Genomic DNA, 14,151 nt, shown 5'->3' with positions numbered 1-14,151 from the left:
ATATTTTAAAAACTTATCAAAGTCTGTTTTGGAATATCTGGAAGTGACATTGTATTCACCAGTATTCAAGTATTTTGCCAGTTAATCTGCTTCATCTGATCTCAAGGCATTCTAGTGGGATTTACAACTAAAGGTCCAATGGGTCTTGCCAATCTGTCTGAACTTGGCATCAATGAGGAAGCTCACACCTACGGTGGGTTTAGATTGTGGATGAGTGTCAAAAAACTGTTGTAATCTTGGGCAAGAGTTGTGAGAAAGTGTAATTTATTAATTATTAATTATTAATTTATTAATTAAAAAAAACCCATTGTATTGCATGATTGTCATGAGAAAATAATAGTTTTATGATCCACTCATTGAGTTATCATAGATAGTGATGCAGTGTGGGATCCGGCCCCGGCCCAACTTGCCCACACTGGCCAACTACACTAATCCCACCTGCATGTGTATGGTCTATATCCCTCCAAACCTGTCCTATCCATAAATGTTCCATTGCCGTCAAGTCACTTTTTGAACTACCTTCGGTGAAACTAGAGAAACAGCTGAAGAATTTGTTCAGTATGAACATCACACCCCCCAAAGTATGGTTGGAATACAATGAAAAGATACCTGTCACTTTAGTCCAATTGACCCCATCCTCATATGCAGTATGAATTCATCCCGGGGGCAGCCCGTTTGGGACAGGCTGGCTTGCCAGATTTCTGGAGGTGCAGTGAGCCAGCTGGAGTTTCCAGTCTTACTTCTTTACAAAGAATGATTGTTGCAAAGCACGGTGCAGCATGTGGAATTATTTGGCACAAACTGTTGTCAGAGTAGACTTTATTAAATGCATATGGGAGCTAAAATAAAATGTTAGATTTCTAGGTGACTCATCTTGACAGAAGCAGTAACATAGGCTTTAGCCAGTTTTCAAGCTGCAGTTTTCGCTGAAACATTATTATCAAATCATAAAATTGATGGAGGCCATTCAGTTCATCAAGCCCATACTGGTTCTCTGCAAGTGCAGCCTCGTTAGTCTGACAGGTGACAAAACGTTAAAGGGATTATTTCACCAAGGATATTTCAAGGTATTCAAGGCTAGTCCAAAACAAAGGGTCACTGTCTAAGAATAAGGGGTAGACCATTCAGGACTGAGATGAGGAAAAAAAAATTCTCCCAGAGAGTTGTGAATCTATGGAATTATCTGCCGCAGAGGGCAGTGGAGGCCAATTCACTGGATGTTTTCAAGACATAGATTTAGCTCGAGGCTACCGGAATCAAGGGATATGGGGAAAAAGCAGGAACGGGGTACTGATTTTACATGATCATATTGAATGACGGTGCTGGCTCAAAGGGCCAAATGGCCCACACCTGCACCTATTGTCTATTTTTCTATGTTTTAATAAGTGCTATATTCCTGTGTTTATGTTCGAGATTCCTTTCCCTGTCAAATACTGGCTATGAAATATCAGTCGGACCATTTGTACTTGCAGCCATTCACCTGATTTATTACACTCTTTCAGGAAGTATGTGTAGCTGGATAAAATAGGATTTCCTCTCACTACATTTGAGAAAGCAGGTTTTGGTGTCTTGTTTAGAATTCTAAACCCCGACCCTCACATCCACTTTGCTCATAAATCCAGCCTTTGTGGGCTCGTCCTCTTAACAAAGGGTCAGATAAGGAGACACCAGTTTTTTTTCTCCAAGACTCTTTATTATTAGCCCAGTTATGGTTTAAGGAATCTATAATAGCATATCATTGGATCCTGATCCCCTTAATAAAAGTTCCCTCAGATCATCAGTCCCCAACGTTGCAAATTCCAAAAATGCTTGTCAGTGCATCTTGTCAGCATCTATAGTTTTGTGTCCTTTTGCTTCATTGCTTTCAAACAAGCCTTAGTGTGAAGAAGGGTCTTGACCCAAAACGTCACCCATTCCTTCTCTCCAGAAATGCTGCCTGTCCCGCTGAGTTACTCCAGCACTTTGTGTATATCGCTGATCATACAGAACTGCAAATCTATTTCTTTATGTTGCATCACAGCCAGTTTCAGGTTTGCTGCAGAGTGAGCAGAGGGCTGTACATTTAGAGGGGGTGAGGGTCTCGACCTGAAACGTCACCCATTCCTTCTCTCCAGAGATGTTGCCTGTCCCGCTGAATTACTCCAGCTTTTTGTGTCTATCTTCCTTTATGTTGCATGATCAGGTAGCTTTACATAGTAGACTGCAGTGGTTAGCTTATAGGGCCTGTCCCACTTGGGCGTCATATGCGCGACATTTAAACGACATCATTTACGCGTTACGATGTTACGCGCATGGTGCGCATTACGCGTGCATGTTGCGTGGTGACGTAGGCAGTGACGCGCGGTCGCCTGCGGCACCCCAGGATTTTGGGATGTACAAAATCTTTGCACGCCATCTGCGTGACGCGCAAAGAACGCCCAAGTGGGACAGGCCCTTAAGTGTTGTGAATTAATTCCAGTTCTCATCCAGGTGCCTACCAACTCTCCTGATCGCTTTACTACACAGAAGGTGGATGGTCTGTCTGAGGAAATGGCTCCATTCATTCTTAGAACCTTGCAAAGTTAATCAATGAAAACACGTCACCCATCACACACCACATTCTTCCTGCACTCGAAGTTTGTTCAGTTATATCTTATCTTATACCCATGACAACACAGAAGGAGTGTCTTTGTCCTTTTGGCCTCATGCCAGTCCGATGGAAGCAATCTCATTAGTTTCATTTCCTCTGTCCTTATTACTATGTACAACTACAACGTCTCCTCTTTCACACATGCCCATCAATGATGTCATTAGCTTACACCACAGGTAATTTATAGTACGGTACCCTAGTCATAGAGTGAATTTAAAATGGACCTAGAGGATGGTGGATCTGTGGAATTCATTGCCACGGAAAGCAGGGAAAACCAGGTCAATGGGTATTTTGAAGTAGAGATGTATTGGTTCTTGATTAGTAAGGGTGTCAATGGTTATGGGGAGAATGCTGGAGAATGGGGTTAAGAGGGGGAAATTGGTCAGCCGTGATTTAATGGTGGAGCAGACTCAAGGAGCAGAATGGCCTAATTCTGCTCCTGTGTCTTATGGTCTCATAATGCACACATCTTTAGGACGGAAGGAAACTGGAGCACCTGAAAAAAACAAGGAAGTCACAGAAAGACCATGCAAATGCACACTCAACATAGCACTCGGGGCAGCCGAGGTTAGGATCAAACCCAGGTCATGGAGATGTAAGTCAGCAGCTCTAACTAGTGTGCCACTGTGAATCTGCAAACCCGAAGAAATCATGAACATTATTTCTTGGGAAGCCGCCAGCTCTGGGCTTGCCTGGTTCATCCACTGATTTAGTAATGTGGTATTTCATTGCCAAGATATACACCTTGTTGCTCTCCAACCTCAACGTTTTCTCTTTTTTCTTAATCACAGATGTTCACGAAAGGGATCACTTTTCAGAAGCAGATTGGAATGAGGTGCCATGAGATCATTTTACCTTTAATGCTAATAAATGGACGTTCACTAAGTGAGCATAAGAATTGTGAAAATAATATAAAATGTTCAGAGGTTTCTTCATTATAATAGTAATTCTCTTTCCTTGTTACTGAAATATCAAATGAAAATTGGTTATCAAACCCTGATCTTGCACAGTAATTCATTGCAACTTTGGATTATGTATTTTCTTTTGGAATTATAAATTACAATTTATTGTATACAACGGGAACATTGGGAATCTTTCCTTCAGCTGTTCCTGATGTATTTCCTTATCGAATCAATGAATAATGATGCACGAGTTTCATTAAAAAAACATTTTGAATAGATAGCCTCAGTTATATTGGATGTAATTTTTACAGTTCAATCCATAGTAGAAAGAATATTCAGAAAGATAAACTTTCAATTGTGCCCAGTGTTTATAACTGTTTCCATTCAGCTAATTTTGACAGCTGTTGCTGAGTCTATCGGTAACGCTCTTTAACATGTAATTTTTAGACGTATTAAGGGGCCATCCCACAATATGCATGGAATATCTGAGCAACTCTCTGTGTGCTGCGATCCAATGACACCTCAGGGAAGTTTACGTTAAAAGTAATTGCTGATGCTCTTCTTGAAATAGCAACATTTTCATTTGCATATTTTACTGACAAATATCAATGATTAAACTCTCTTCTCCTCCTAAGTGAGTCTTGCCACTAAAGTATCCCCATTGCTATTGTTGGTTCTATGGTTACTATTGAGAAGGGGGGGGGGGGGGGGGGGGGAGGTGTAGAAGAGATGGGGGGGGGGGGGGGGCAGAGAGAGCGAAATAGAGAGACAGAGTAAGAGAAAGAGGAGAGAGAGAGAGAGAGTGGGGAGGAGAAAGTGGAGAGGAGAGAGTGTGCAGAGGAGGGGAGAGTGTGTATAGATGGGGGGGAGAGGGGAGGGGTGTAGCGGAGGGGAGAGGGGAGTGTGTAGCAGAGGGGAGAGGGGGGAGAGTGTGAAAGGGGGGAGAGGGGAGAGGGGGAGAGAAGGGGGGGAGAGGGGGGGAGAGGGGGGATCGAGGGGGAGAGAATATGTAGAGGGGAGAGGGGGGGGAGAGGAGGAAAGGGGGGAGAGGGGGAGAGATATTGAACAGAAACCTGCCTTTCAGCCTACTCAGTCTGTGCTGGCCATCAACCACCTGTTTACACTAATCCTGCATTAATCCCATTTCGTTTTATTTCCCCCACATTCCCATCGACTTCCTTCAGAATGCACCACTCACCTACACACGCAATCAACCTGCCAACGTGCATGCTTTTGGGAATGTGTCCATTCACAAACGCAGTGAGCCCGTTCTTTGTGTACATTAACCAGGGAATTATAATTGCCAATTGACAAGATAATGATGGGAGGGAGAGGGGACCAGTCTGCAAAAATGTAGCTTGATCAAAGTAGGACTGAGAATGGCTAGAGAGAAGGAAATTGGTGACACAAGAGATGAAAGAATGGCAGTGAAGGGAGGATAGAGAAGCCAATGGGGGTGAAATTTAAAATGTAAGGGGTATAATGAAATGACCAAGAGATAATGAGAGAATTGGAATTATGAGGTCATAAGATCATAAAGAATAGTAGAATTAGGCCAGTCGTCCCATCAAGTCTACTCCCCCATTTAATCATGGCTGATCTATCTCTTCCTCCTAACCCCATTCTCCTGCCTCCTCCCTATAACCTCTGACACCCTACTAATCAAAAATCTATCTATCTCTGCCTTCAAAATATCGACTGACTCGGCCTCCACAGCCTTCCATGGCAAAGAATTCCACAGATTCACCACCCTCTGACTAAATAAATTCCTCCTCATCTCCTTCCTAAAAGACCATCCTTTATTCTGAAAATGATGGGCTGGGATTGTGGATGATTTGAATTGTCAGTTCGTCAATGGGGCGATGAATAATTTTAGTATTATGCAGAAATCTGAACATACATGTGATGCCGGGTGGGTCTGATTTGTGAAGGTGAAATTTGAATAGAAGTACATGCAGGGCGATTTGGAGTCAAAGATGTCTGCTAAGGATTGAATATTTTACATTCAGAAAACATTCTCTTTCTTCCTGTGTAAATAAGAGCCATTTCCATTTACCATCCATTTTTACTTCTTTCTTTTCATCTCTGTACATTTGTGGCCTGCCAGAATGCCAGAGCCACATTAACAACAAATGATGCAACCGTAGTCCCTTATTCCAGCAGCCACGTGTGTTTATTCTATCAAATAAATTCCCTTGGTCAATCCCAATGGATCTTATGGTCTATGTGAATCTATATGGATCTTATAGAAACATATAAAATTCTTAAGGGATTGGACAGGCGAGATGCAGGAAAAATGTTCCCGATGTTGGTGGGAGTCCAGAACCAGGGATCACACTTTAAGACTAAGGGGCAGGCCATTTAGCACTGAGATGAGGAAAAACATTTTCACCCAGAGAGTTGTTAATCTGTGGAATTCTCTACCACAGAAGGCAGTGGAGACCAATTCACTGGATGTTTTCAAGAGAGAGTTAGATTTAGCTCATTGGACTAAAGGAATCAAGGGATATGGGGAAAAGTAGTAACGGAGTACTGATTTTGGATGATCAGCCATGGTCATTTTGAATGGCGGTGCTGGCATGAAGGGCCGAATGGCCTACTCCTGCACCTAAATTATTTTCCATTCCAGACTAACTTATTTTTGTCCCAGTGTTGAGGAAGGGTCCCTTATTTGATGTATTAAATGTTTCTCTTTCCACAAATGCATCCTGACCTGCTTAGTTTTTCAAACATTTTACATTTCATAGTTTTTCCTTATCCTACAGTCCATCATGCAGGTCCTATCACCTTCCTGCCAACAACACATTAAACAGACCCTAAAGATTAGCATGCTGATAATTGTCCCCATTATGTTATTTTACCTCATCCGATTACAGACTATTATAAACTTTGTTTAGTTTAGTTTATTGTTTAGTTCACTGTCAAGTGTACAGAGGTACAGTGAAAAGCTTTTTATTGCGTGCTAACCAGTCAGCGGAAAGACTATATATGATTACAATCGCGCCGTCCACAATGTACAGATATATCCCTGATTACAATCCCTCCTCCCATCTTCGCTTCTTCCAAAATATTACTTGTATTTTCCTACTTCTGACAAGGGTTGGCAAATCTATAACTTTGCCTGTTTCTTTATGCACCGATGCTGCCTGAACTGCTGTATTTTTCTAGTATTTTTCCTGTCAGGCCAGGCCAGGCCGATCTCTGCAAGACCGACCCAGTGCCTCCACGAAGGCAATGGGCCTCTAGGGCCAAGATAAGACTTTATATTTATAAGAACTTGAAATTGAAGGCTACTTGAAGCAGATCGACATTTTGTGTATGGCCTCCATGATGAGCTACTACAATTGTTGCACTGTCTTGTTCTAATGATTTAGATTTTAGATTTCAGAGACACAGCACGGGAACAAGTCCTTCAGCCCACCGAGTCTCTGCAGACCATCGATCACCCTATCCACTAGCATCATCATACAAGTTAGGGACAATCTACAATAGCCAACTAACTTTCTGTTAATCCTGTACATCTTTGGAGTGTGGGAGGCAGGGCCGGATTTACGTATAAGCTTCACAAGCTTAACCTTAGGGTCTCGAGATTTAGGGGGGCCTCGGCAGGGCCAGATTTACCTATAGGCTTCATAGGCTGCAGCCTAGGGCCTCAAAATCTAGGGGGCCTCCGGCCAAGGTATTATTTTCCCAGAGTAAAAAAAAATCCCGAGAAAAAAAAAGAATTGGAGCGCTATCAGCGTTTCCACTTTGACGGAAATTACACGAAATTCTGGTTCCAGCCCGCTGGAAGTTTTAGGGAAAAAAATTGCGACCTGCACAGTTGGGGGAAGCCGGTTACGTAGTAGCGACGTAAAATGACGCTGTCTCTCCGTGCGTGCGCAGTGGGCCCGGGCGGGTTCAGATCTCCATTTTCACTCCACACAATCACCTCAATGCCTTGTGTCTACTCCAGGTAAGTGGTAAAATATTGCATTGCGGGAGCGCCCGTTTCTCCGGGCCGGGGGGGAGGGGGGAGAGAGAGAGGGGGGGGGAGAGGGAGAGAGAGAGAGAGGAATGGGGGAGGGGGGAGAGAGAGATGGGGAGGGAGAGAGAGGTGGAGGGAGAGGGAGGGGAAGGAGGAGGAGGGAGGGGGGAGGGAAAGGAGGATTATCTTTAGTGAGATTGCAAAATTAAGGTAGGTTTTAGAGCAATTATATTTTCTCCTCCATATGAATAATATCAAACAATTGGAACTCTTTCTTTTTCTTGATAGCAGTACTGAAAAATATGTATTCCATAGTTTGCGACTCATTTTGCATCATATTTTTAATGTGCACACACTAACACAGAAGAACAGTAACAGGCAATCAAATCAACATACAAAATATTTTCTAAAAGAAGGTTTTATTTACTGCAAAAACTTACAGTATTTTATTTGCAGTGTTTGCATGCTCCTTTATAACATTTTACATAACATTTTACAGTACAACTTGATTATTAAAACAAGGACAGCTTCAATTCTTGATTAAGAAAATGTATACAACAATAATCCCAATCATCCCATTACAACCACTCATTTCTTTTGACAACCAAAATTATTCTGAAATTTGGTGCAAAAATGCTCCAAAATATGGCTCAGAATGCACCAGGGAACATCTAAAACCCCAGAGCTTTCAGGGCCCTTAAGCGGGCCCTGGACCCCAACCACAAGGATCTTTGAGCTTCGCGCTTGTGATATGCACTGTGTGCACATATTTCACATCAAATTTTTGTAATCGTGCCATTCCACCCCCCTTTTTGAAAAGCTTCGTACGGGCCTGATGTATTATATTTTTGACACTGTGATAGGCCTTTCTTACATATGCTGTCACAATGCACTGTAGTCTCTAAACAGTACTTCAGTAATCTTTCTTGCCTTCCATTTCAGAATAATAGAGTTTTAAACTGATAACTCGACACTAGCACTGGCAACAGATAAAAAGCGCAGCTTTCCAGCCAATAGCTCATTGGCCACGCTCGGCTGCACATCGGTGTCAATCAGGTGGACTCTTCCATCTTCCTCTCATTGTGGGGGTGGGGGTTTGGGAGGGGCCTCACAAGTGGAATAGCCTAGGGCCTCTCTTCATCTAAATCTGGCCCAGGTGGGAGGAAATTGGAGAAAACCCACATGGTCTGTGGAGAGACTTTGACTCTGACATCGGGGGGGGGGGGGGGGGGGGGGGGGGGGGGGGGGGGGGGGGGGGGGGGGGGGGGAGTGCAGTGGAGAGATAAGATTTTTGGCCTTCCATCACAGCAATGTGATGGATGTTTATGTAAATTATGTTGTGTCTTGGGTCTAATTGTTTGTAATGTATGGCTGCAGAAACGTCATTTCGTTTGGACCTCATGGGGTCCAAATGACAAATAAATTGTATCTTGTATCTTGGTCACAGGGAGAACATACAATCTCTGTACCGACAGCAGCCATAGTCAGCATTGAACCTGGGTCTCTGGTGCTGTAAGGTAGCAGTTCTACCACTGCGCCACACCTATATATAGTATGATTTTGCTGAATTGTATGTAAATAATTTCACTGTCTACATACGTGTGATAATAAAGTTGCATTAAACAATTAAACCTTTGAAATAAGGACAGATGCATCGGAAATAATTTCCTTAACGTTTTGAAGATAATGCCATGCAAACATTTAGGATCTTGTTCAACACGATAGTCAACTTGCAAAATATCTGTCTTAATCTTATTGAATGGTGGAGCAGACACAAGGGGGCAAATTTCATATTCCTGCTTGCATTTCCTATATTCCCATGTTATGCTCATAAAATGGAATTTATTTTTTGTTTTAACGTTTTTTATGGTTGACAGTCTCTTGATTAGCATAAAATATGTTTGTAAGGAGCAGACTTCAAATTACTTCACAGATTATTAAACTCACGGAAAAGATTAGTAACCTTGAAGTGCAGTAGTTACAAAGCGGTTTGGTAGAGCAGAGGGATCTAGGAGTACTAGTACATAATTCCCTGAAAGTACTTTCTTAGTACTACTTAGAAAGTACTAAGAGGTAGGGTAGTGAAGAAGATGAATGCTGGCCTTCGTCAGTCAGGGAACTGAGTATAGACATTGGGATATTATGTTACAGTTGTACAGGAGGTTAGTGAGGCTACACTTAGAGTATTGTGTTCAGCTATGTGGTCATCCTGGTCATAGGAAAGATGCTATTAAATTGGAAAGAGTGCAGAGAAGATTTACAAAGATGCTGCCGGGACTTGAGGGCATGAAATATAGGACGAGGTTGGGCTAGGCCAGGACTATATCACTTGGTGCTTGGGATGGAGGGATGATCTTATGAAGTGTACAACATCATGAGAGGAATAGATCGGGTGAATACACAGTCTTTTTACCAGGGTAGGGGAATCAAGAACTAGAGGTTTAAGGGCAAAGGAGAAAGATTTAATAGGAATCTGAGGGGCACCTTTTTAATACTTGCATAGGAAAAGTTTAGAGGATCATGGGCCAATTGTGGGGAAATCGGACCAGCATAAACAGGGCATATTGGCTGGCATGAACAAGTTGGGACAAAGGGCCTGTTTCCATGCTGTATAACTCTATGATCCTACCAGCACAAAGGAGAACATTATGACTATGAGCCTTGAGTATCTGAGGTACTACAAGAAATATGTTAAACTTTAATTCCATTGTTAGGTACAGATTTTATCTCCCTATTCCTTTGCATACATGACTGCAGGCGGCTGGGCAATGTGATCTTATGACACTTTGCCAAACGTCACCTTACCTTAATGTTCCATTTTCATAACCAAGTTACAAGTTGATAATATCCACAAACATGGCCAGAGAACCGAGTTCCCGAACACTCACCCAGGCAAATATTCAACCTGACATTTTGATTTAATTTGAATGCCAGAGTTTAAGGTGCAGCCTCTATCTATGTGAGTAGACTCTTAATGCGCATTGTATGTTTGACAATTGTTGACATCTGTACATTGTAGCTCTGGATTTCTACTCAAAACTATCCACCTTATTTGGAAGCTATGCATTGTGCTGTCAATCACTAAATGTGTGCTTAATCTGCCTTTCACGCTATACCCTGACAGCTCAGAGAGGCTTAATCAGTTGGCCAAGTATGTTGAAAGCAGATTCTGCTACATTAATAGTTAACTGGTTTACAGATCTGACAGCTTAATTCAAATATCTCCACATGAATAAAGGATGATTTTCTAAATAAGCTAATGTAACTCACCTTCTCACGAAGGGGACTCAAGACATAATAATCCCTAATTATATCTCTCTGTGAAACAGTACAAAATTCTGATTCCTTAGCAACTTTTCAGCCAAATCTAATGCATAATATTGAAGGTTTAAGATTCTGATTAGCTCAACATTTCCCCAAATCCAATTATAAGTGCTTTTATAGCCAACAAATTAGGTCATTTTTATTTGATGCGGTTATAATTAGTCTAATTTTGAAATAACTTGCTTTAAACCTGGGATGAGTCTGGCTGTAGGACCAAGACTAATTGGTCTTTCTGTCTCATTAGGACAGTGCTGGTCAATTGTGGGCACCATTTTCGGGAAAGCAGCTGACATAATCAAGGGCCATTCACTCCCCGGTCAATCTCTCTTTTCTGCTATCCCTCAGGCAGAAGACTCAAAAGCTTAAAAGCGCATAACACCAGATTGAAGAAGAGCTTCTTCCAACTCTTAACTGACTATTGAATGGACCCATCTTTGGGTGGCACAGTGGCGTAGTGGTAGAGCTATTGTATTACAGTGCCAGAGACCTGGGTTTGATCCTGACTACGGGTGCTTGTCTGAACGGAGTTTGTACGTTCTCCCCGTGACTAGCATGGGTTTTCTCTGAGATCTCCAGTTTCCTCCCACACTCCAAAGACGTACAGGTTTATAGGTTAATTGGCTTGGTGTATATGTAAAAATTGTCCCGAGTGTGTGTAGGGTATTGTTAATGTGCAGGGATCGCTGGTCGGTGAGAAACCGGTGAGCCGAAGGGCCTGTTTCCGCGCTGTATCTCTAAGCTTAAACTTAAACTTATGTTAAGGATGAATGCCCAATCTTTCAATCTACCACCGTGGTGTCTTTGTATGATACTTAATCTGCACTTTCTCTGCAGCTATAACACTGTATAATGCACTCTGTTTATTTTCTCTTTTGCACAACATGATGTACACATGAATGGTATGATTTGCCTGGATAACAAACAAAACAAAGTGTTATACTTATCTCGGTATATGTGACAATAATAAACTAATACCACACCAGTCAATGATGGGAGTCAAAAGATGGGAAGTCATTCCATGAGACAACATTGACAGTAAATCCATGGCATTATGTATGAAAATTAGGAAATAATTCCTTAATGTTGGAGGTAAAGCCCTCAGAATAATTTTAGTTTAGAGATGCAGCACCGGAATAGGCCCCTCGGCCCAGCGAGTCCGCACCGACCAGTGATCCCCACATATTACCTCTATCCTACACACACTAGAGACAATTTACATTTATACCAAGCTAATTAACCTACTAACCTGTACATCTTTGGGGTGTGGGAGGAAACCGAAGATCTTGGAGAAAACCCACGCATGTCACGGGGAGAACGTACAAACTCCACACAGACAGCATCCACAGTCGTGATCGAACCCGGGTCTCCGGTGCTGCAAGCGCTGTAAGGCTAAAACTCCACTGTTTTGCCACCGTGCAGCCCATTGTACAAGCACTGGGTGTTGTAAGCATTCACAGTGCAGTTTTGTCCTCCTCCAGGAACAATTCGCTTTAAACATTTCTCTTTGAAGTTGTTCCCAGATTTAGGTTCATGCTTCCCACATCTCATTATCTCTGGAGAGATCTGCATCCTCAATAAAGTCTCTTTTGTTGGTGAATTTTACGCAGGCACATAAGTGATCAAGGCTTGGCTGGGACAACAGGGAGAAGTGCAGGAAAAGAAAAAAAGAGATAACATAGTGACCTAGAAATTATTTTCCACAGTTCTAAAATAAAACAGTATTGTGCTGAAGACAACTGGTTTAATCTGAAGAAATGCAATTTGATGGCAGTTCAGTGCTCAAAATTTGACTGCAGTGAAATCTTCAACATTGCAAAAAAATAGTTTTTTCCTCGGTACCCCGCAGCTCCGCGCTTGCTCCCCCTCCCCCTAGTCGCAACATAGACCGAGTCCCCCCAGTCCTTGCCTTCCACCCCATCAGCCGTCGCATACAACACATAATCCTCTAACATTTCTGGCACCTCCAATGGGATCCCACCACTAGCCACATTTTCCCATCTCCACCCCTTTCAGTCTTCCGCATAGACCATTCGCTCTTCAACTTCCTGGTTAACTCATCCCTTCCCACCCAAATCTCCCCCTCCCCAGGTACCTTCCCCTGCAACCGCAGAAGACGCAACACCTGTCACTATACCTCAGCCCCCCTCAGAACCTACCTGATCTCCCGGTTGCTGGACACTTTAATTCTCCTTCCCATTCATTCCCTTTTTGTCCTCGGTCTCCTCCATTGTCAGAGTGAGGCTAAACACAAATTGGAGGAACAGCATTTCTATTTTGCTTGGGCAGCTTACAGCTCAGTGATATGATTTTGGATTTCTCTCACTTCAGGTAGCCCCGGCATTCTCTCTCTGTCTATCCCTCCCCTACCCAAGTTGCACTAGCTTCTCATTTTCACCCAACAAACAGCTAACAATGGCCTGTTTCCTTTATCATTGTTACTTTTTTGCATATCTTTCATTCATTGCTCTTTAGCTCTTTACAGTACCATATATCTCTCTCATTTCCCTTATCCCTAACCAGTCTGAAGAAGGGTTCTCTCCAGAGATGCGGCCTGTCCTGCTGAGTTACTCCAGCTTTTTGTGTCTATCTCATGTTCTTCTAAACTCTTTTCCACTGAAAATACAATTTAAAGGAACAACATTCATTTTTAAAGAGATACAGCGAGGAAACGGGCCCTTCGTCCCACCGACTCCATTGATCACCTATTCACACAAGTGCCATGTTATTCTACTTTCCTCATCTGCTCCCTCAACGTTAAGGGCAATTTACAGTGTTCAATTAACCTACAAACCAAAACGTCTTGGGGATGTGGGAGGAAAACAGAACACCTGCATGAAACCCATTCTTCACAGGAAGAATTAATAAACTCCACACAGACTACCTGAAAGCAGGTTTGAATTTGGGTCACTGGTGCTGTCAGCCCGTACCTCTAATGGCTGTGCCACTGTGCTATCCTAAACTCTACTGTTGGACCTCAATGAGGCTACAATATCCTGCTGCACATCACATCATATATGCCCACATGCTTGTGGAGATTAGGGCCACTGCTAATCAGCTTCCTGGACCCAGGACCATTCCCAGCTTCTGCTGATGATCCCTGTCATCATTCCTGATTTTATTTCTCATTGCTGTGTTATTAATGATAGGGTAGCATGGCTGCTAGAACAGCCGCTACCTCACAGTTCCAATAACACAGGTTCGATCCTGACTTCTGCTGCTGTTAGTTTAGTTTAGTTTAGTTTAGTTTAGTTTAGTATAGTTTATTGTCACGTGTACCGAGGAACAGTGAAAAGCTTTTTGTTGCATGCTATCCAGTCAGCGGAAAGTCT

This window comes from Leucoraja erinacea, chromosome 15 (genome assembly GCF_028641065.1).
Source record: "Leucoraja erinacea ecotype New England chromosome 15, Leri_hhj_1, whole genome shotgun sequence".
Classification (NCBI taxonomy): domain Eukaryota; kingdom Metazoa; phylum Chordata; class Chondrichthyes; order Rajiformes; family Rajidae; genus Leucoraja; species Leucoraja erinaceus.
Note: the sequence above shows the minus strand (reverse complement) of the source record.